At 41.9% G+C, this 21611-nt stretch overlaps 1 protein-coding gene across 3 annotated transcripts in view; it reads right to left on the bottom strand.

Moving 5' to 3' along the window:
* bcas3 (BCAS3 microtubule associated cell migration factor) overlaps window positions 1–21611 on the bottom strand; it is a 242654-nt gene that overhangs the window by 60679 nt on the left and 160364 nt on the right. The gene's annotated exons all lie outside the window — the stretch shown is intronic.

The raw sequence follows: 21611 nt of genomic DNA, 5'->3' as shown, positions 1-21611 counted from the left end.
CAAGCCTAGTCAAATTCAGATACAACACTGAGAGTATTGTTCTGGATTGGAACTACAACTGTTTTGCTAAATTGAGTCAAGTTTTGATTTTTTTTTTTTGACAGATTTTATTCCATTGTATTTTCTCCTGCCACTGATAACAGATCCGACTACAAGGGAGAGTGAGGGACTTCAGATCTGCACATAAAATGTTTTAAAAATGTCAGTGAAAACTAGAGTCGAATACCAGGGAGAAACTGTGTGAGTTCCTCTTGTTTGCTGCCAGACCACCTAGCACTGGGAGCATGATGACAAGAGTTTTGATTATTATGCCTCCACTGCCTGCCAGGGCTAAATTTAAGTGTTCCCATAATGTCTAGGAGAAATAAAACTTGGGAAAGGCCTGGCCTGTGTGTATGAGAGAGGGGAGAACTCTGTGTGAGTGCGGGTGTGTGTTTAGGGTCCCTTCTGGTCAGCAGTGTCGCACAGTCCTGGGGATAATAATAGGACGTGCTATAGCGAACCGAAGTTAGTCTTCCCACGTCTTTCAGCCACTGGTGGCACATCTCTTCAAACACCCACTGGATCAACTCCCCTTTTGCCATGGTTTCTGCCATTTACACACACCTCACCTCAAGTAAAAGAGCATTCATTTTCGCTGGATCACTTTGAGGGGAATTCAACAAAATTTGAAGCCAAAGAAAGGTGGCTGCTGAGGAAATGTGTCAGATAGTTCTAAATGTGCCTGCGGGTGAAGAAACTCCCGCAGTTATCGGCATGACCGCAAAAGGTGATGATTTACCACTGCCTGGCGCAATAGCTAGTGTCCAGAAAGAGATGCTGGGAGCAACGTTGTCTAAATATAAGGGTCTTTAGAAGTGAGGCCATGCCTGACCGTGCTTTCCTTGGCCACCACAGGTCCTTTGAAAGGACTGACTTATGGTTTCAGTCAGAGATGCACATCCATTTTTCACTCCATTAACAACTGTCATTACTCGCCCGGCCAGAGTCTATAATTGGGCAAACCATGGAAAACACAATTAAATACTGAACTATGGTGAAACAGACGAGGGAGAACATGAATGGCTACTGGATTTTCTTGCCCAAAAATAGGAAAGAAAAACACTGAAGCCGTTATTTTGCACAGGAAGGTTCTGGAGGCGGATTACGTGGATGGGTCATTTGAGCTTCCCACAGAACATAGAAAACAAAACAAAAAAACATAAATAATCATGCCGAATGTCAATGATGAAAAATGGATTCATTAAAAGATCCAGTCACGGATCAAAGGCTGAGATACTTATATGGAAAAACTTGCGGCAGTGAAACTGGTTAGTATTATGACAAATGGTTTTATATATGAATAATGAAATCAATGATGAATGATGTGTCAGACTAAAAAAAAATCTACTTGTTAGATCTGAAATCCTACGATACACATCCAGACCTAAAATACCTGCAACTTTCAGAAGTAGACCTCCATTGTCAGTAACACTTTGCTCAGTACCAATAAATGTTTCTCTCTACATGCCTTATATTCTTATAGTATATTGACTAGAGACAACATCTGCCAGCACAGAATTCCATGTACACATGTTCATGCTAGGACAAACCTGATTCTGATTAATGTAACCCATAACCTTTTACGACTGAAGAAAATTGGATCTCTTTGAGCTAGTGGTGAGTGATATGATGATGAAACACCGCCACCGCTTAAATGAGAGCCGCCACACCATCAGAAAAAGTGCTCTCTTTTTAATGATGAAATCTCATGTGATCAGACATATTTAGGCGAAACGGAAACTTTGTAACAAACTGATAACACAAAACACATCATGGAGGTGGACATGAACAAGAGGGTTTTCGCCGTGCTACTCACGGAAAAATTCCTAAAGACACAATGACACAATAAAACAATGACTGAAGTCTGTTGTTCACAGACTCAAGACGCACATTCCGACCCGACATATGAAAAGACGGACTTTGTGAGGACGGCTTGGATTGGGATCAGAACTACTTCTGATGACTGAAAACTAGAATTGCCTGTCACCAATTCAGTAAATGACAAAACATCCCCTTCTGTTCTTCTATCGCTTCTTGATTGGCTGCGTTCCGTTCTGTTCTGTTTTTTTCGGGGGGTAAAAAATCCTGGTGGAACAACTGGAATGTGTTGACAATCTGCCACGGTGAGTAGATAGTACAAACCAAGATGGTTTGTACTATCTACACACTATAGTTCTATGCTGACGGACGGACTCTCACTTGAAGTCTCACTGCAAGTCGCCCCACACACACTCACAGTCTGAATGAACAAGCTGGTCAAAAGCACAAGTTCAAGTCATTTTTTTAACCTGATGCACCTTTGACTTGACCACAAACCTTCATGACAGAATGACGGAGTGCGAGTCTAGTCTGACTTGACGCCTCAGACTGTCTGCACCACAAGGCTAACTGAGCAAACAGCTTCAACTAAACGCAGGACCAAATAAATGTGCTCTAAAATGTAAACACAAAAAGAATAATTACATTTGTGAAGCTATCTGAGGTCATAACTTGTTGGGAAACTTGCTTAAACTAAAATAAAAATGGTAAATTAGGAACAAAAATTTGACAAAACGGTTTTCTGGGCTAACAATCTGTGATAGGAATCTGAAGAGATGACAACTCTAAGAAGATGTCTGAATAGAAATACTGTATGGTCAAACGCTGCCTGGTTTTTAACAATCAGTTGTAATAAGCAAACTGTGCAGGTTGATCTTTTTTCTTCAAAATTGCTTGCACGTTTATTTAACCCTTTTCAAAAAAGGCCATGTAGTGCCTTGGAGCACTTAAATGTTGCTAAAATGTCAGTGTTGCAGAGAGAAAACAGTCATATCTTCACTGCTACAAATTAAAGTTAAGTTTCATGTTCATTTCAGGCAACTCTTTATGTTGCAAGAGTGCTCTTTATCAGAGTGTTGTTTACCTTCCTGTTGACTTTTGCAGGCAAAAATCTGCTCTTTGGCTGAAATTGTCTGATTTTCCTTCTGGGAATGTTTCACATTCAGAAATGTTTTCAAATATATATGTAAAATGAGGACACATTTCAATATCAAGATCTAATAATAATAATAAAAAATAATAATTGTGATACGATAATAACGATCATGATAATTGTGGACTCCTTGTAGACGGTTATAGAGAGATGTTGTGATGGACAACATCACCCACCCCCTCCATCAGCTCCTGGTCCAAGACAAAAGCACTACCCAACTCAAAGACCGAGCGCCACAGGAGGTCCTTTCTCCCAGTGGCAATAAAAACATACAATTCGTGCCTGAAAAAAATACAATGAAAGGTTTTTTGGCACATTTACTTTGTTGCACACTATTTTCTAAGATCTTTTGTACCACTTTTTTTTTTGCACTTTATAATATTATTTCTTTTTAATTTATTGTGATATGTTGTATACAGAGCATGTTACAAACACAATTTCCCTTGGGATTAATAAAGTTTTTCTGATATTTTTGCCATAATCGCCCTCCACTATTTTGAACTCATTAGACGAAAATTCATCTTGTGCATAAATAGAAATTGATCAAGTAGGAAATATTTTTGTCATCATTTTTTGTAATAAATAAATAGTGAAACAAAAAATTGGATGGGTATTTATCCTTTATCCTTTCTCTCGCATGGTGGTTTAATGGATACATAAAGAAGACCAAGCTTAGGGCCTGGCTCCTATGTAGCAGTATAACCATGTATGTCATTTACACACGGAGTGCGGAGGAGTGTGAGTCAGACACTAGGCTCAAAAGCAGAGCAGACTCTTGTGTCATCATCTACATGTCTACATTATGAATCAAGCTCTATGGACAAGTGTTTACAGTGAGGCTGGGTTATCTGTCTCCATTACTCCAGCAGTGCTCAGTCCTTTGGAGCCATTATCTACTCAGAGCGGCCTAAACATACACACCCAGAGACAGGAAGTCGCACATGCGAAAGGCAAAACACTTTACTCAAGGCCACAGCGCAAGCACATAATGGACCTTTTCGGGGTGTAAAGGGGCTTTTGTAGTAATCCAACACCAAAACATGGCAGACTCAACTAAAACATTTCTTTTAGTAATGTATTTCTTTGATGTCACTTGGAACATACATGAAGTTCTGGACAAAAATCTTAAATTTGAATCACACTGTCCTCATGACAGGAAAGAAAAAAAATATACATATATATATATATATATATATATATATATATATATATACTGCCTAAGTTTTCATCTTCAGTACTGCAGAGAAATAATCCTTCATCTACAGGAAAAAAGTCACATTAAAAATGAGGATTTATAAAGTACATTTTCCAAACTCATTTTTTAAAGTATCTGATAGGTTATACAGAACTATTATTTCAGTTTTGTTTTGCAAACTCACAATTAAAGTTATTGCAAAAGCCAAAAGCAGAGGCAGCAACATTCAATTAAAAATCATGACCTTTTCATAATCTGAATCCTTTGTACTCAAAGGCCACTCTGTCCCACGTACAATTCATTAAGAAAGAATTCCCACCAGCCTTTGAAAATAGGATATATAGTTTGAGCGTCTCCCCAAGTGGTACGCTGGTGGTTGAGTCAACATTGTGGTAACCCCCAGGCAGGTCACTGTCTGGTCCAGTACAAGAGCTGGTACCACCAGTCTACCACTTGCTTTTAATTTTGAAATCAGATGAGGGGGGAGCTGTATTTTAATGAAAACAGGTGACACCATGAAAACAGGAGGTTTATCCACAGTTCAAGCTCAATGGCAGTAAACACATGGAATGGGACACAGCAATGGGAAAGTGCATGAGATGTGAGAAAGTCTAGTTCAGATTTCTGGAATATTTTAGCTAGCTACTCGAACTTCAATGCCAGATGCAGAAACTACTGTATCTAGGGTCAGAATGTCCAGGTGTGTACTTAAGGCAGGTAAGAAGACCAAGTTAGGTCAATATATTAAGTCAGTTGGTACAGGGTATATGGTGAGGATCCTCATGTTCTCTCTCTATGAGTGCCTTAGCTTTATAGAGCTCCCTTCCCAGGGAATCAAGAGTATGTATTCCCAGCCAAGTGCACTTGAGTCAAACTGGTCACAGGGGTAGTCTGACGTCCTGGAGCCAATAGAGAGCAGCACAAGAGTCTGTTCCGGTACCACAAGTCCATTGCAGTGGATAATTTTATCATAATAATTTAAATAATAATAATTATTTTATAATATTTTATTTCTACTTGTAAATGGAAGACAGTATCAATGTAGACTCGTACAAAAATACCCGATCAATGCAAGACAACCTGTAGGGAGGGTTTGCAGTTTGGTGTCCTGAGGATCCAGTCACTGCTATTTGCAGATGATTTGGTTCTCATGGCTACATCACAGTGCGACCTTGCTGAATTGGTTTGCATGAGTGTGATGCGACTCTGATGAGGACCAGCACCTCTAAGGCTTAGGATTGCTCTCTCCTAGTGACTAATGAGTTCCTACCTCAAGTGAAGAAGTTTAAGTCTGTTGGGGTCTTGTTCACAAGTGGGGGGGGGTAAGGGAGTTGATGATTGGTCGGTGAATCGGCGCAGCAGGGGCGGTCCTGCAGTTGCTTTACTGCACTGTTTATATAATAGAGTGTTCAGTCTTGCAACCTTAGTTGAGAGAATGTGGCGACCTGCCCACAGGGCATGGGTATATAACATCAAATTCATTGCATTAACCAGTACAACGAAAATGTGATTCTGATGACCGGGAAACATTCTGAGACCCGGACAATGTGACCGGTATGAGACAGATGCAACAGGCAGATTAGCATCTGATCGACTGTCTTTCGGATGCCCCATCTACCACTTGGGTCCATAGTCTGACCAAGTCACACATGAAATGCAGCAGGGAATAAAATAACAGGGCAATATGAATGAGTCATGTACCTGCTAAACTGGTGTTACAGTCTGCAATTTAATTGTTGTTAAGACTGAAACATTTCCTTCCAATTCCCAAACTTCACATGACAATTAGGATAGATGGATGGAAAGTCCAAAAGATGGGGGACAAAGAGTGTCAGCCAAAATTCAGCCACTGTCTAATTATAACCTCCATGGCTCCGCATCTCTCACTCCCACCCTTTTGCTCGGAGCACGAGAGAACTTGTGAGTGGGAAGGTTCCCGGAAGTCTGGAACCTGAAGCAGGGCAAATGCTGAAGTGTGTGAACAAGTGAACCCAGAGGGGGGTTTGAGGGAGAAAGCAGCACCTATTAGGACATTGGGTGCTTAGTTCCCACCAGCACTCCTGCTTGGACTCAAGAAGTCTTCTCCCCACCAGGTCATCTCTGCCTTCCTCCAGGGGATTTCCACTTTTTTCTCAAGGCTATGCCCAGTTCGCTCTCTCCCGTGCTCTCTGCCAAATGACCCGGGGTTCACAAACTTGCTTCCACTATCTGTCCTTTCCCAGGGCTTTGGTACTCTATCCATGTCCTCCGTATCCGTCTGTCACCCTCTGTGTCGTCGGATGTCCAGCTCCTCCAAAAGATCAACATGATGATGACCTCTCTCACTGACATGAGCCACATAGAAAGCTGCTAAGTGCACTTACATATTTACGTGCATGCTTAGCACAAATATCCAAGTATGTCTAAAGCAGCTTTAACTCACTATTTCACTTTCAAGCTGGACTGTTAATTATTATGTGAATTAATTTTCTGAATTTAGTAGACGTAATCACACATGATCATTTTAAGCTTGAGATGGGATACATATCAAATACCAAAAACACATGAAGCTACATGTGGAATAAGCAACCAAATTTGATCTTAATCTTAAATAAAACACATACAAAGGAGGACTGGATTGGCCAATGAGGCATCGAGCTGTGGCAACATTTTCACCTGAAACTTTTCACATTCAACTCCACAGCACAGGAGAACCGATAACTAAGCAAAACTGTGACAAAGGATCGAAAGAAAACAGTAAAGCATGCATTTTCTTAGTCTCATCAAAACTAAACTGGCATTTAAATAACTATTATCGATGACTGTCAAGCCATTTAGTTCACTAGTGCACAATTATACCACAACAATACATCTGAGCTGTGTTGTCAAGACCCACAAAGCCTTACCACATTTTTTAATGGTCTCATGAAGAGTACCATCACTCAAATAGCAGTAAATAAATAAAGCAATCTGTAAAGGGGACACTGTCCTCCCCAAAATGATACTCATCAAAAGAATCTAGAGAAATTGAAATTGCGATGAGTGACTCAAGGTTGCCTACATCAGCTAAGTTACCACTCGAGGCCCTGTTTTCATGACTAGCTGGACTTGGGTGGTGACGATGCTGTCATTGTGTGGACAAACTCTGCATGTGACACTGAAAGGTGGTGGACTCCATGGCTTCCTAAGTTATGGAAACAGCTTCAGAATTTCATGTGTTACTTGTCTAAGTGTTATATTCGCCCCACTTTGGTAAAGCAGTCGGTCAAAGGGGCAACAGTGAGGAGCTTGGGCCCTCAAAGTGTGACTGTGAACAAATCTGGATTTCATGTTCACGATGCGGCAAAAGTTGGGAACCAATAAAGGGAAATAGGCAAAAGGGTGTTTTACTAAAACAAAGCAATGACTTGCCACAGGAAACTGAAAGAAGACACATTTCAGAAGCACCAAAACAAAGTCACATGATTACTACACTAAGTGGCGTAGGCCACGCTGGATCAGATGTCGGGATCAGATCCAAGTTCTGAAACTTTGCTGCAAAAACAAGAAATTCGGACACCATATAGTGACTTCTCCTAATGGAGCCCTACCATCACTATCATAGAGATAAGCATGATAGTGTACAGTCGGGATGCTGGGGCAAAGTGCGAACATGGCGAGGTTCCCATGCTAGCTTGTGTTTACCCAGAGCTATTTCTGCACTAACACATACACAAAATTTGCCCTATCACACCCACTGTTTGCAATTTCTCATCCCTCCCCTCTATTCAAATCCACTGGTTCGCTTCCCCTCAGGAGTCCTGGAGGGTTATGTGAACGGCCAGTGAGGAGGGCTGAGAAAAAGACGGGTCGAGTGTAAGAGAGGAAAGAGATGTTGTCGGGTCATCACTAAATTATAAGACTGGCTTCATGTCTGCATCATTGTGGTGTGAATGTGGGTGTATGGAATGAATTCATCGAGTCGTTCCTTGTTGTCATAATTTATATTTGTCTTCAAGAGGAGGCCATTCATATTCCCCTTACGTTCGATCTCCTCTCTTTCTTCAGTATGATAAACTAAGTGGAAGTGGGGCAGTAAATATAAGGAGGACATCATAGGCATCGGATCATTTATCAACTCAACACTACAAATGATTTGTTTAAATATGACGTTCCACATTTTTTTTTTGATTTACTTAGTAGCACTGACTTCATTCTTCTCCATTTCTTTCATCCCCAAACCATTTCCTTCCTCTGAGCCCGCCCAAATATCTGTGTGGCCCAGCGTCGCCTCTCAACAGTAACTCAAGCCATAAACAAACTCGCTAACATGCTGTAATCACAAACCCCAAACTGCTTGACACCGAAAAGAGCCACGTTTCCTTCCTGCTACACAAAAACACACAGAGAAAAAACAGATGATGTTCGAAGCAGTAGTGGAGTATCGGCGTGTTAAAGTGGAACTCATGGAAGAGATAAATAGTAACGGAGGAGGAGGACATCTTTGACGAGAGCCACATTGGCCGGCTGTGATCAAAGTGCTGCTCCGCCTTCCTGGCTAATTGTGGGTATTATCTATAAGTGCCTGGAAAAGAGCGGTCGGGTTTTATAGAGTTAGTATCTCTCTTCCACATGCACACAGAGGCAAACACCCACACACGTGCGCAGCCCCACACACAGTCGTCTCCAACACTTCAAAAGACCTACATTGATTTACATGTAAAGTCCGAGTCATGCTGACCTCACTTCGAGTCATCTAACTGATCAAAAGAAAGAAGATAAAAGTAAAATCTCAACAAATCTTTGACAAGATAAAACTGAGACTGAAGGGGTTGCATGCTATTTAAGTAAATACCAATATTTTTGTGAGAAACTTTTTGCAAACTATTTCACTGCGATTGAGCATTAACGAAATATTGTGCAGACTGTCACCACTTCCCCATATACAGTAGAACGTATGTGACGAATGGATGATGTACATAAAATGATTTCGTTAAAAAAAAAAACGGACCTTGAAAAGCCTCACCCCCTTCCTCTTATAAAACATCACAGTGTGACAGACATTTAAATGTGTTATGGGAAATGTAACATGGTTAATACCTATTCACTGTCTGCCTGCAGACAACATGGATGCGAGTCATGACAAAGGGGAAAACCTCTCAAGGAAAGAATCATTTCTTCCAAAAAAAAAAAGCCACATTACAAATATTGTTTGACAATTCAGTCGTTCTCAGAATTCACCAAAGGCTAGGTGGATCAAAGTGGCAGCATCCATTGAAATAAACAATCAAGACAGATGATTTTCCAACACGGCTTTTTGGTGACAAAGACAAATGAAGCTAAACAGGATATGCAGCCTTCTTGCTTTTCCCTAAAACTGCAGGAGGAGTGACCCACTGCAAAATTAAACAAAAGCAGAATTTGACAGTAATTACGTGCCTTGTGTGTATTTCTATATGTCAGACAATTAGTTTGGACCATGAGCACATAGTTAATATCTGATGCCTCAGTTATCCTGACTGAACTGAAGTGTGGCAGCAGGAGCAAAACTTCAGCAGAAGTTGTGTTCAGGCCAGGAGCCAGGCAAAGATGTTGGGCCAGAATGTAGGCGGAAGCCTGTTGGCTATGGCATGGACACTGGTAATGCCTCTCAAAGCTCACTTGTGAGAAATGCCAACTGGGTTACGTTTTGCTTTTAGTTGATGGACAATAACTTCAGACCATATCGCGAGAAAAATCAGCGAGACGCAGACGGAAGATGAGATATCAAGGATAATGCAAAGCAAATGGACACACAGACAGACACATATCCTGTCGTGTTGATACAGTTTCAAGGATGGTGGTGAGACTGGAAGGTTTGAAATGCCAAACGACTTGTCAGTGTCAGTTGTAAAGCTGCTTCCCTCAAGCCACTTCCACCCACTCTGTCAGACACACACACACACATTCACGAACACGCACACACACACTCCAAATGCGGTCAGCTAAGCGGATCCGCAGCGAGGTCAGAAGAAGTTTGGAAAGACACGCACAAAGAGACTTTCTTTCAAGGGTTTACGAGTCTCCTCTTTAGTTTTCCCCGACAATAAACTCACACGCTCACACACACACATTTACACACACACACGTCTCACACAAAGCTGATGTAGCGGATATGGTTTTGTAAGGAGGAGACGGTTGTATGGTCAGGCATCGGGTCCAAGCAATTATCCAAGTGTCCAAACCTCTTTCAGGCAGCCACGGTGGAGCCAGACACACACAAATACACACCCTCAGACACACTCACACTTACGCAGACACCCGGGCAACACTCAACTCAAACTGAGGGATTTGTTCAGGATAATTCCACTTCTATTCACCATGAAAGCTTTTACAAGGTTAGGTCCAAAATCTGTGTGTCACTGCTAACTACCAGCTGGCTGTTGGCCTCAGTCCCGAGAGCTGAAGTGCTTGATTCGGGCCGAATGAATGGCGTTCTGCGGCCTCCCTTTTATGGGACAAGCAGAAGACAATGGCAAGCCGCTAATCTTGTCTTTCAGCAGCCTTTGTCCAGGAGTGGGGGCCACTTGTAGAGGCGGTGTTCAGGTAAAACAGCAAGTCAAAGGTTAAGCTGGGAGATTCAGACTTGCACACATGAGTTAATTAAAGTTTGTCTAAGGGGGCAAGTGTCTAAAGGAGGCTGTGAACGACTGAGGACTCATCTGAGAAAGGAATGCTGTTGACTTCAAAGTTGGATGCCCACCATTGAGACATGTTTTAAATAAAAAAAAGTGTCTGGATGAGATGAAGCTGCATATCTGAGCAAATCCTCAATAGCCTGTTTCATTTCCCAATCAATCTGGTGGGGCGTTTTTTCTTTTTTTCTGCAACACTATGAAGACGGTAGTCCTGTATCTCAGTGTAGTTGACAATAACGATTCAGCCACACATATTCTACAGCAAACAAATTCAGTATTAGCTCAGCACTAAACACTATTTGAAATAAACATAGCATTTGTTTTTACAGAAATTGATTTGATTTGATCTATTTAGGCATTTCATGGGAATGAATGTTCAGCTCACGCGGTCGTGACGATGACTGCGGCGAGGAAGAGGATTTGTGGATGCTGATCTCAAAATCTCCTTGGGCAAAGTCCTTAAAGTTGTACGCTTATGAAAGTTGCTTTGGACTAAAGCACCAGTGAAAGTTGCACACAACTTAATGTCACAAGGATACAGAAGAATGTAAAGCAACATCAAGAATATCCCAAATCACCCATTAAACAAACTCCAATCCCAAACACAATTTTTACTGGATTGGTTGAGAGGTTTGACTGTTTTTAACCAAGATTTATTTAGTTCTGAATCACATGCCTTGAAAGCAATGAGGATGAATTTCCTGAAATCCTTCTAAAAGTCTAATCTAGAATTAGCTTTGTGTTTGCCTTAATTTACAGACGGTTGAACTCTCACAGATTAACAGCCCAGTGTCTCCAGCTTGCAACAGGTGCCACTTGCTGCAAGCTGACTTTGTCGGCCTCCTGATGGCCGCTGGTGAAATATTTGAACTGTATTGCCGATCAATTTCGTCAGCATCATCTGTCCTTCACCTTCCTTGTCCTCCAGTGGGAAGGATCTTTAATGACACTTCCAGGCTCGGATGCCGACAATAAACATTTTATGCATTGTAACACTCTTGACATTAACAAAACAACATGTCTAGCTTCCATGGATGACATTCACCTGCTCTAAAATGATGGGATGGGAAATTCAGCTGTCAGCGTCAACACCGCAGTTTTCACTGATATAACTACACTGGCTCAACTTAAAGGGAACAGCTAAAAAAGTAGGGAAAACAAAAAGGGTGAACGAAGAAACAGACAGCAGACACGAAAAGAGGAAGTGGCGATCCTCAAGAGGAAAATTAAAAGTCTGAAGAAAAGGATTGTGGAGGAAGGAAGGAGGCTGAGGAGGAGAGAAGATGAGCAGACAGTGTCCTTTATGTATCAGCCCGGTGTCTCCCAGGGTTTTGGTAATGCTTTTCACAGACCCACTTTCCAAGGTTGACATACGGCTGAGGGCCCAGATGTTTTCATAATCAGTTTCGGCCTCATTTCACTTGCTCCTATATGATTGTTTCATCTGCGACTGTGAGGCAGATTATTACCCCGGGCCAACAGATTACCCACCACCAAAAATGAAGTGAAACACAACATCAGTGAGTGGACGCAAGGACTTAAATTCTGATTTGAGAGGTTGCTACTGAATCACTGCCACTGCTGTTTTTGTGAAAGTTCATAATTGGTTTTATACATTGTTCACTAAAAACAAGGAATTAATCATTTTATAGCTCGGCAAACACAAAATCTATAATAATATAAAGACATTTCCCCTGTAATCCAGGCCTGCATATTATGAAGAACTAAAAAGAAAAACCTGTTGAATATTGACTTCGAGCCCTGTAAGCATGCAGTACAATTATCATTAAATGAAATAAAAATAGAGAAACAGAGAAAGCAATGGTGAACATGAAAAAAAAAAAGAACTGGTCAAAGTGTTAAGGGGCTTCTATTTTTTCTGCTTCCATGACGAACGTGCGGGCCACGCTTCATATTTGACACCCCAGACAATGGTGATAGTGTTCAGTGTGACATGGGTCGGGCAGCCCAGATAATGTTTGACTGCTGGTGAACCACTCCTGCTTGGTCATCAGGCAGTGCTGTCACCACTGAAGTCACGGTGTGGCGCCTTTGTGACTGGAGGAGCAGGTTGCCAGGTTTCTGGTGGAGTCGCCAGTTGCCAGTCACAAAGTTTGCTTCAGATTTGTGGCAAACTTTTGTTTTTCAAATTGCATCCTGCACAATTCATGAATCTCCTACATCCCAATGTTGATTTGATAAATGCCTGCCAAGACAAAAAATGAATTGGATCTACCTCCTCAATGGCACTGGTTTGTCTGGTTGTCTGTGTTCAAAATAACAACCTAAAAGCTCAGAATGTTGTGGGATTATCATGGCGGGCAATGCTTACAACATCAAGGAGAAATCTGGGGAGGTGCCTCAGGCCTGGCAGACTGGGGTGTAACAGGTGAGGGAAGGCCTAACCAGAGATAGAGCCAAGGAAGATCCTTCTGATTGTTGAGCTTCAGATTCAGGAGTAACTGCATGGTTTTCACCTTGGTAATAGAGCAGAGGGCCTGCCCTTCACACTTAACATGCTCTTTATGGGAAAGTTAATGGTTATGTTATCACAGGTCCCCCTCAGGTCAGAAGGTAGTGAGTCGTATTCATTTTCAGTGAGAGTTGCACTTTGTTGTCTATTTTCATGGACAGAATATCAGGGCATAGTGAGTGTGTAGAGGGCGTTTGGTGGCCTTTTTGGAGAGTATGTGGAAGGAATGCCATGTCAAAGTAGTACGAGATCCTTTCAGAGTTGGAGGATTTCAAGTATCCTGTAGTGCAGAGCTTGTTTCAAGCACATTTTTTTTTTTAGAAAAAAACACATGCCATTACATTGTGTTGTTGATTCAAAGTGAAAATCATTGTTCAGGCAAGTTGTTTCACATTCTCTCACATCACTCTTTGCCACCGAAGCACTTTGGCAGAATATATTCGGCCACTAAATATCCATTGCATCCCTACTGGATACTCTGGGTATTTGTCAATCCTAAAGTAGGAGCCAGCTCATCTCCACATTGAAGAAGCTATTTTTTTTCAATCTTCAATCCTCAATTTAACTTTGCAGAAGTGCAAATTTTTTAAGGTTGAGGACTGAGATTGACAATTGAAGGAACGACAGAATTGGAATTCACCCCAAATTCATTGATCAAAGCAGTCTAGATTCCTCATTTTTACTTTTCAGGACGATAGCTGTATTCTCCTTCTGAGACCAGGTGAGGAGCACTGTCATCTGAATTCTAGAGAAGACGTCTTGTGCAACCCCCGACCGATTGGAGACATGAGTAGTGGAAATGCCCTGGTTTTCACCCAAAGAAGGAAGTTAGGAGGTTTCTGAGCAGTGAGAAGTCCGGCCCTCTTTCCTTCAGCTGGGTCGCTGTTATATAAACGGCAACCTGTGTTCTGCTTGTCGGTCATTTAATTTTTAATGGACTGAGCTCTTTCTTTAGAAATGTATCAAGGTAGTGTCTTTCCAGTATGTTCAATAGTTTTGGCTTAATTAATGAAAGAAAGGTTTTGAATGGCTGCCTTCAATTATAGATCAAAGCAACCACGCAATCGGTGCACTTGATGACCTCGCTTGCACATTCGGGTCTGACCTGTAAAAGAATTTAAGACGGCTAGTTTTCCACAGATGAAAATAAAGACTTGTTCTTGCTGCTGCCTTGAGAAGATGAACACCTTTAGATTTGTCTTGGCTGTCAAAACGTCACATACATGTGGCACGGATAACGCAAGGGTGACCCCCTGGTGACCCGGTTTACCATCTGCTTTGGTCGCGCCACGACAGCCACTCAGCTTGTCTGACTCATTCCACATGCCAAAAAACAAGACAAATGCCCCCATGATACCCAGGCCAGACCCCCACCCTCCTTTCCTCCACTTGCTAAACTACATTTCACTGCCTCTGGCCTTTGCGCACATGTAGGCTATACTGCTGGTCAGGGTTGCAATAACATTCAAATGTAGAAATATTGCTGGTGAAGATCCATTGACTAAAGACAAACACATGTTTTGCTGCTATTTGCAATGCCACACAAACCAAGACAGACAAGAGACAGTGGACCATCCTCTGACCGGACGGTGACCTAACAGCCACGCAGCTGCTCGCTGTTTGATGTTTCACTCTTTGGATCACATTTCGTTTAGAAGCTCATCAGCCAATGAAAAGCCAACACAGATAGTGGGACACTCATCTTCCTCTGAACCATCCGGTACTCAGAAACTATTGATAATGTTTTTATTACACAGTCTCCAATAGTTCTAGGATGGATATCTGTGGACAAAGTTACTCTGCATGTCCAGATTTATAAGTTCATTTGTGCATGCAGGTTTGTGTCATGTGGCTCCGCAGAGCAGACTGATTCTGTCAAAAATATTCACACGTTAGCAAAGTTGACCGACAAAGATGTGTGTGCGTGTGTGTGTGAATGTGTGTTGAGCAGATGGAGACAGGCTGGACATTAGACCCTCTGGTCTGTTGATATGATGTCATCACATGACAGCAGCTCCCCGAAGAGACAGACACTAGAGTTAAAAGAGAGTATTTGTTAGATCAAAATTGATTTATATTAACTAGGATTAGATTTTCCAACACAAAACTTTCAGAGTAACTGACACGCCTCACAGTTCTGTTAAATTAACAATCCAAAAAGATTTTTTTTTTCATAACAAGCAACTGATTCTAACCAAAAGGGTGTCATAAGAAATAGGTGAAGCGAATTTAAAGAAACCATGAGCATCGTAAGTTGGCCATTTTGTTGGTCTGCAGGGATGTAAAGGCCTGGAAGTTTTTTGAAACAGACAGTAAACGCTCACAGTTTTGGAACGTACACAAACAGGGAGCGATGATACCAACCTATCAAAACAGCAGAGAGGACATGCTTTTCCTTTTTAAAAACCTAAGACAAATCGCTCAAATCTTTGCTGATATTACCGTCTCAGCATCATTGCAGCTGGTTTACATTCGGTACATGCTGTTAGGTCAGATGCGGCGGTTGACCCACTTTGATGTGATTCCGTCGTACCAGAATCACAAAGTAATTAATATGGCCTTACATGTAAATAAAGTTCTATAGATTTCTTTTGTGTACACAGAAGGAAAACACAGCATTTATTCTTCCTAACTATGTATTGGTGATTGATTGAATCAATGTGACCACTGTGATCCTTTAAGCCACAAAGGAACATCATCTGTGCTTTGCCGCACAGCAGAGAAGTTGCCCACAAAACGTTTGGCGCACGGCCATGGGCCTGGCTCCAGGTGTATCCCTCTGGGCAGGGTATACTTGATAAACCCATTCCTCTTCATGAATTGATTTGGACCATGCAATCGGTCAAATATGCCTATAATTATTTACTTATAATAATAATAATCCATACAAATGAAGAAACTCCATCCGAAGTCAGAATTCATGATGGACACTCACACTATAAGTGAATTATTAATGTGTTTTTGGTGTGGCTGAGGATTGCAGTGTATGATCCTACTCTTGCTTCTGTAAATACAACACGCACTTGTCTCAGCATTTTTTCGGTGATTTATTTAGACAACTGTGACAACAGACAACTGTGTGAGCGCTCAAGCTTTTGTCTTTGCCGCTGCTCCTGAGAGGATCAAGCCTCATAGAGTGGCCACTCAAGAGTGACAATAAGAAGAGAGACTGCCCAGGGCGAGAGGGCAACTTTAGTCACTCCACTCACAGTGTGCACAAACACGCACACATGAGAAGGGGGTCTCCTATAAGCATCTGCACCAGGAATGTGTACACGTGAAGACAGTGAGAAGGACTTAAACATAAATCAATACATAACAATAACTTATGACATGGGATTCCACAATGACATCACAACTTATCTGGACACCTCCTGCCTCAGACTGCCTCTATCCAGCATTTCTTGCTTTCAGTCAGGAAGCGGCATAATTGCTTTTTGCTTGAGCTTTGGACCTGAAGCTCATTATCTCCTCTGGACACAGGCAAAACTCTGCACTGCTGCTTTCTGCTCCAAGACTCCCTCACCGAAGGTGTCATATCGAGTACGTGGCCAAAGCGGAGACAGGAGGTTTCACTGAGCAAGTGCTGTGTCTAAAGGGCAAACGAAGTCAAACTAAGGCAAGACCAGCGACTTGAGCCAAGGTGAAGTGGAGGCACTTTTACCGAGGTGGGAACTTGCAAGTCTTGCAATGTCAGATTTGCAAACATGTACTAAACATTAAACACAACTCAAGAGGCTGAACAAAACACTTCCCATACAGTGGAATAAATAAATACACCTCAAACCTTATCACGCCATATCACTCTTTCTTGAATTGTTAAGAGCTATTATTCAGAGAAAATCTGATATATCTTAAGTAATTTGCAGCAAAAATCTGTATTGTTTTCAGAAAATTCTTCCTCTTTGACACACAAAAGTAATCACATTTGGGTATAAAATGTTATCAACAAACATTAAATTAGAATGACAACAACATATAACATATAACATGCTTAGATCAATGTGTCTACTATTCTTTAACTGCAGACGTGGTGCAACGTTTTTCCTGGACATGGAGATGAAAGACTACTCCTCCGTTTTGCCTGCGGAGCAAAATATAAATGTAATCTTTTTTTTTTTTTTTCAATTTTTTCTATTCCCCTCAAACTTGTTGGACACAACCCCAGTCATCAAGCTGCAACAACTGTACACTGATATTTTTCCATGATTTTTGTGAAAACATTGGTGAAAATCAAATGCACACCCACACATAATAATAAAGCCAGACAGGGTGAGTGTACACACGCAAGCTCAGAATCATTAACTGAACATGGATAAACTGCCTGTGACCTGTTTCTTCGGCCTGGCTTACCCTTCTCAACACCCCTATAAACATGACAAGGCCTTAGGATCAAAGCTGTCTTGCCCATCAGCCTCCTTATATATGGATACGCAGAGCCTTACATACACACGCAGACACACACTGCCCTGTTTCCATCACTTCAGATGACATTTAATTGACCGACATTAATTTCCTGCAGTCATACCTTAACCATGACCACACTTCTGTACTGGAGTCCCAGCACCTCTCGTGCGGTGCTTCTTAGGAGGGTCTATTGCGAGGGTTTGTACACACAGAAACACATATCTTGACACATGACCAAATGTTACATCAAGGAGGCGAGTGTACTCGAGTGTTTCCCAGCGGAGAGAACTTTTTGGAACAACTAAGAGGCCATGACGTGTTTTCACTGTGAGGAGCAGACACTCAAGTGAAGACCTGAAGGTCTGAAAATAGCTCTTTGTAGTTACATGAAGTAAACATTCAAAAATGGCTTCGCTTTCCATCATACAGAAACAAAAAAAGTAAATAAAACAAAAATTGCTTTACATTAATGGTTGGCTGCTCGATACCAGTCCAACTCAGGAGATTTTTTTCTATTCCCTGATATCCATAAATGTGTTCTCCCACCACTCTGTCAAAACAACTACACTCCTCACAAAGAAATTAAGCAAACGTTCTGTTTAAAGATCATGATCAGTGCGTCCTACTGCTCACCACCACAATACATGGGACCAGACAGCTCCACTAGAGACTTGTACCTGTATTCAATCATGTTTGTGATACTCATTCCAGAGGCTTCGTACTAAGATTCATTCCAAGCGATGCAGTGAATATGCAACCGATGAACCTTCACATAGAGAGACCAACGGATTGGAAGACAATGACCACTGGATCTGAATTCAAACCATTGCGGCATATAGCAGGAGAAAGCATGATCAGAGATCACAGGCAGAAACAGCAAACCCTGGAAAAAATGAAGCAACTTACACAATGCTTCTTTGTGAACTTGGTTCTTCAAAATAAATGATTCGACCAGACCGATGGAGTCACGCTTGGGTGTCTGAAGAGGTGTGAAATCAGCAGAAGGGAAAGAAAAGATGCAGTCTTTGCCACGAGCACATCAGGCTGGGCTTAATGGAGAAAACATGCTACCAGAGTGAGTCCTTCTGTGAAAGCCATTATCTCAAACTGTTGAACAAAATCACTCCACAACTGTACCATACACTGTTTAACATGCAAGCTTTTACAGTCGCTGCTTTCCAGTTAACCTGTAGGGTGATGGTCGCCATACTATTTAGAGTGACCCTGACTTAACTCATCCAAGTTGTAACAGTAGACTTTGACTGTTTTCAAGATCACAGAAGTGCATGATAAAAATCTGTGAACTCAAGATCTGCTATCGTAGCTGTACTTTTGTCTTGTAAATACAGTTTGAGTACACATCAAGTCTTGATGGAGGCAGATGTATCTTTGGCAAGAACAACCACACCAGTGCTCAACAACAATGACTATGGTCCCATAGTGGCACATGGAGGAAAATGGACGATCATCTACCCAGATGATGGTCACAACGAGATCAACTCCTTCTAACACCTTCTGCCCATCACTGTTTACAAATCGGCTGAAAGCATGGCAGAGGACAAGAGCATGTCAACATATTTCTATGATAGCTAAGGTGTCACTTTCCGTGAGAGTCCCACCACCCACCAATAGGGGTGATGCACACTTATTACTTAGTATACTTAAAACTGTGCATAGGAACATTCACTAGAATCATGCACTCAGGAAACACAGGAAGAGTATGCAGAGAAAAAAAAAACTTTGTCCTGCATTCACCGCTCTTTCCATTTATAAATCACTATCAATCCCACTGTTGTTGCTCGTGGCCTGCCGACAAGATCCCTCCATATGCTCAGGAGAGCAACCTCAATGAACATTCAAATATACAGCCGGGTTGGAGCAAGACAGAGAGCCAAAAAAGAGGAAGTCATGTGATGTAAAGTTGTTAATATGCGAGTTCAAGTCATGCAAGAGTTTGGTGAACACGGCACACAGCAGCAACATTTGGAGCAACATGAGTGGATGCGATCGACGTCAGTTACGTCACCAAAGTCAGACATTGGGGGTAAGCATCCCGTTCGGGCCACATTGTGCAGCACATCAAATTTTTGGAACACGAAGTGTCTGCTGTACATGAAGGAATTTCACACAACCATGTCCCCTTAACAGTATCAGTACAGATTTTATTACTCACCTCGCATGTATCACTTTGACGTTTTTATTTTTATTTCATCCTCCTGCTGTTGAGGGTGCTGTTTCCCATTTCACCAGATGTTGAGGGTAAGGCAGGGTCAAAGCTACCATGAAGGTGCGCACACGTTTTTTTTTATGACTCACAAATTTTGCTTATTGGGTAAGTATGTAAACTTTATATGTGCAATACCTTTCGGAATGTATCTTTGAATGCTGATCATTTTTACTGTCATTTATGCAAAGTAGTCAAACTGTCTTTCCTAGCAAGACGATCAAGAAAGTGGTCTCTCATCTCATCTTTAACACTTACTGTACCTGCTACAATTTGTGTACGGTGGTATGACATGGAAACTGGGATTTCAGGAACTGCATGAGAAGTAAAATTGACCTTACAAGGGCCAATCATGGCGAGATCTGCGGTATACGGTCATCGAGAGGTCCAGCATCCCTGCAGAGACTGTGATCACACCTCCTGCTCCAGTGCTTCGCCACATGGGTAATGGGTGAGAGGGAAGAAGGCAGACATCACATTGAGCTAAGTGCATGTGTGTCACTTCTCTACCCACAGACATGAAGTAGCACTCTGGGATTCCAGGGACCTGACTAAGGCAACCAACACCAGACTAACATTCAAGGCTAAGAGAATGTTATCACTTACATCAAGTCCAAATAGACGGGACCTCAATTCTCTGATATTGAACAGCGGAACAGACAGCTTAATATTGATGAAAAGATTTGATGGAAGTTTCAAAAGCTAGTGAAGGGATTTATCAAGGTCACTTCCTCCTCTCTTTCACATTGGCTCCACTCCCTGCTAATGTTGTTGCTAAGTCCATTAGCTACCAGCAGAAATGACCATATACAAGCTGCAGGTTGGGGCAGCTGGATGGGGATGGGGCAGTCAACACACATATATACCAGCTCTCAGCTTTGACTCACTGTAAATGCAGTTTTGAATATTAGATTAATAGCAGATCTACATGGACACGTTTGACTGTCAATGTAATCCACGATGATTGACACCTTTTGCCCTTGATCACCTCAATGTATGAAAAGAAAGAGTCTTAACCTGTTTGTAAAAAAAAAAACACCTGTCTGAGTAACAACAACTTCACAAAAATGATATTGGGTGCGTTCAAGGTTACCCAGGCGGGAGCCAATCTGACTGGCACCGATCAGTGAGCAATGCATTGTGGTAAGTCGGGGAGTCCAGAAAATCTCAAGAAAGCCCAGAGAGCAGGAGCCAGGCGCATGCATTTGCTTCTAACCCACTTTCCCAACCTGGCTGCCAGGGTGAGCTGGCACAGAGACCCAAGTGGCTCTGAAGTTGGTCAACAGCTTTGTTAGTCAATATAGAAAAGATTTAGGAGACAAAAAGTAATATGTGATATATGTGTAGTTTTGTAGTTTTCATAACAGCCATTATCAGCCAGTGTTTGTAACTACGATTACAATGATCATCAAGACTCATGTTTGGGGGGAAACACCATATAATTAGAATTGACAGTCAAAGTGGTTGAGGTCTGGTATCTATTAAACTTGTTTCTGTTAGCGTCAGAATCATCGTTTCTTATTGTCAGTCTCACGCGACTCTAAAATCTCTCTGTTTTATTAACATCAAATAGACCCTCCAGAGAAGCACCGCGCGAGTGCTTCAAGAGCGTCTGCCTGCATCTGTATCACCTCGGCACCGCCCCGCATATTGTCCGTCTGGTC

This window comes from Synchiropus splendidus, chromosome 8, assembly GCF_027744825.2.
Source record: "Synchiropus splendidus isolate RoL2022-P1 chromosome 8, RoL_Sspl_1.0, whole genome shotgun sequence".
NCBI classification, from domain to species: domain Eukaryota; kingdom Metazoa; phylum Chordata; class Actinopteri; order Syngnathiformes; family Callionymidae; genus Synchiropus; species Synchiropus splendidus.
Note: the sequence above shows the minus strand (reverse complement) of the source record. Positions and strands in the feature narration are given on the sequence as shown.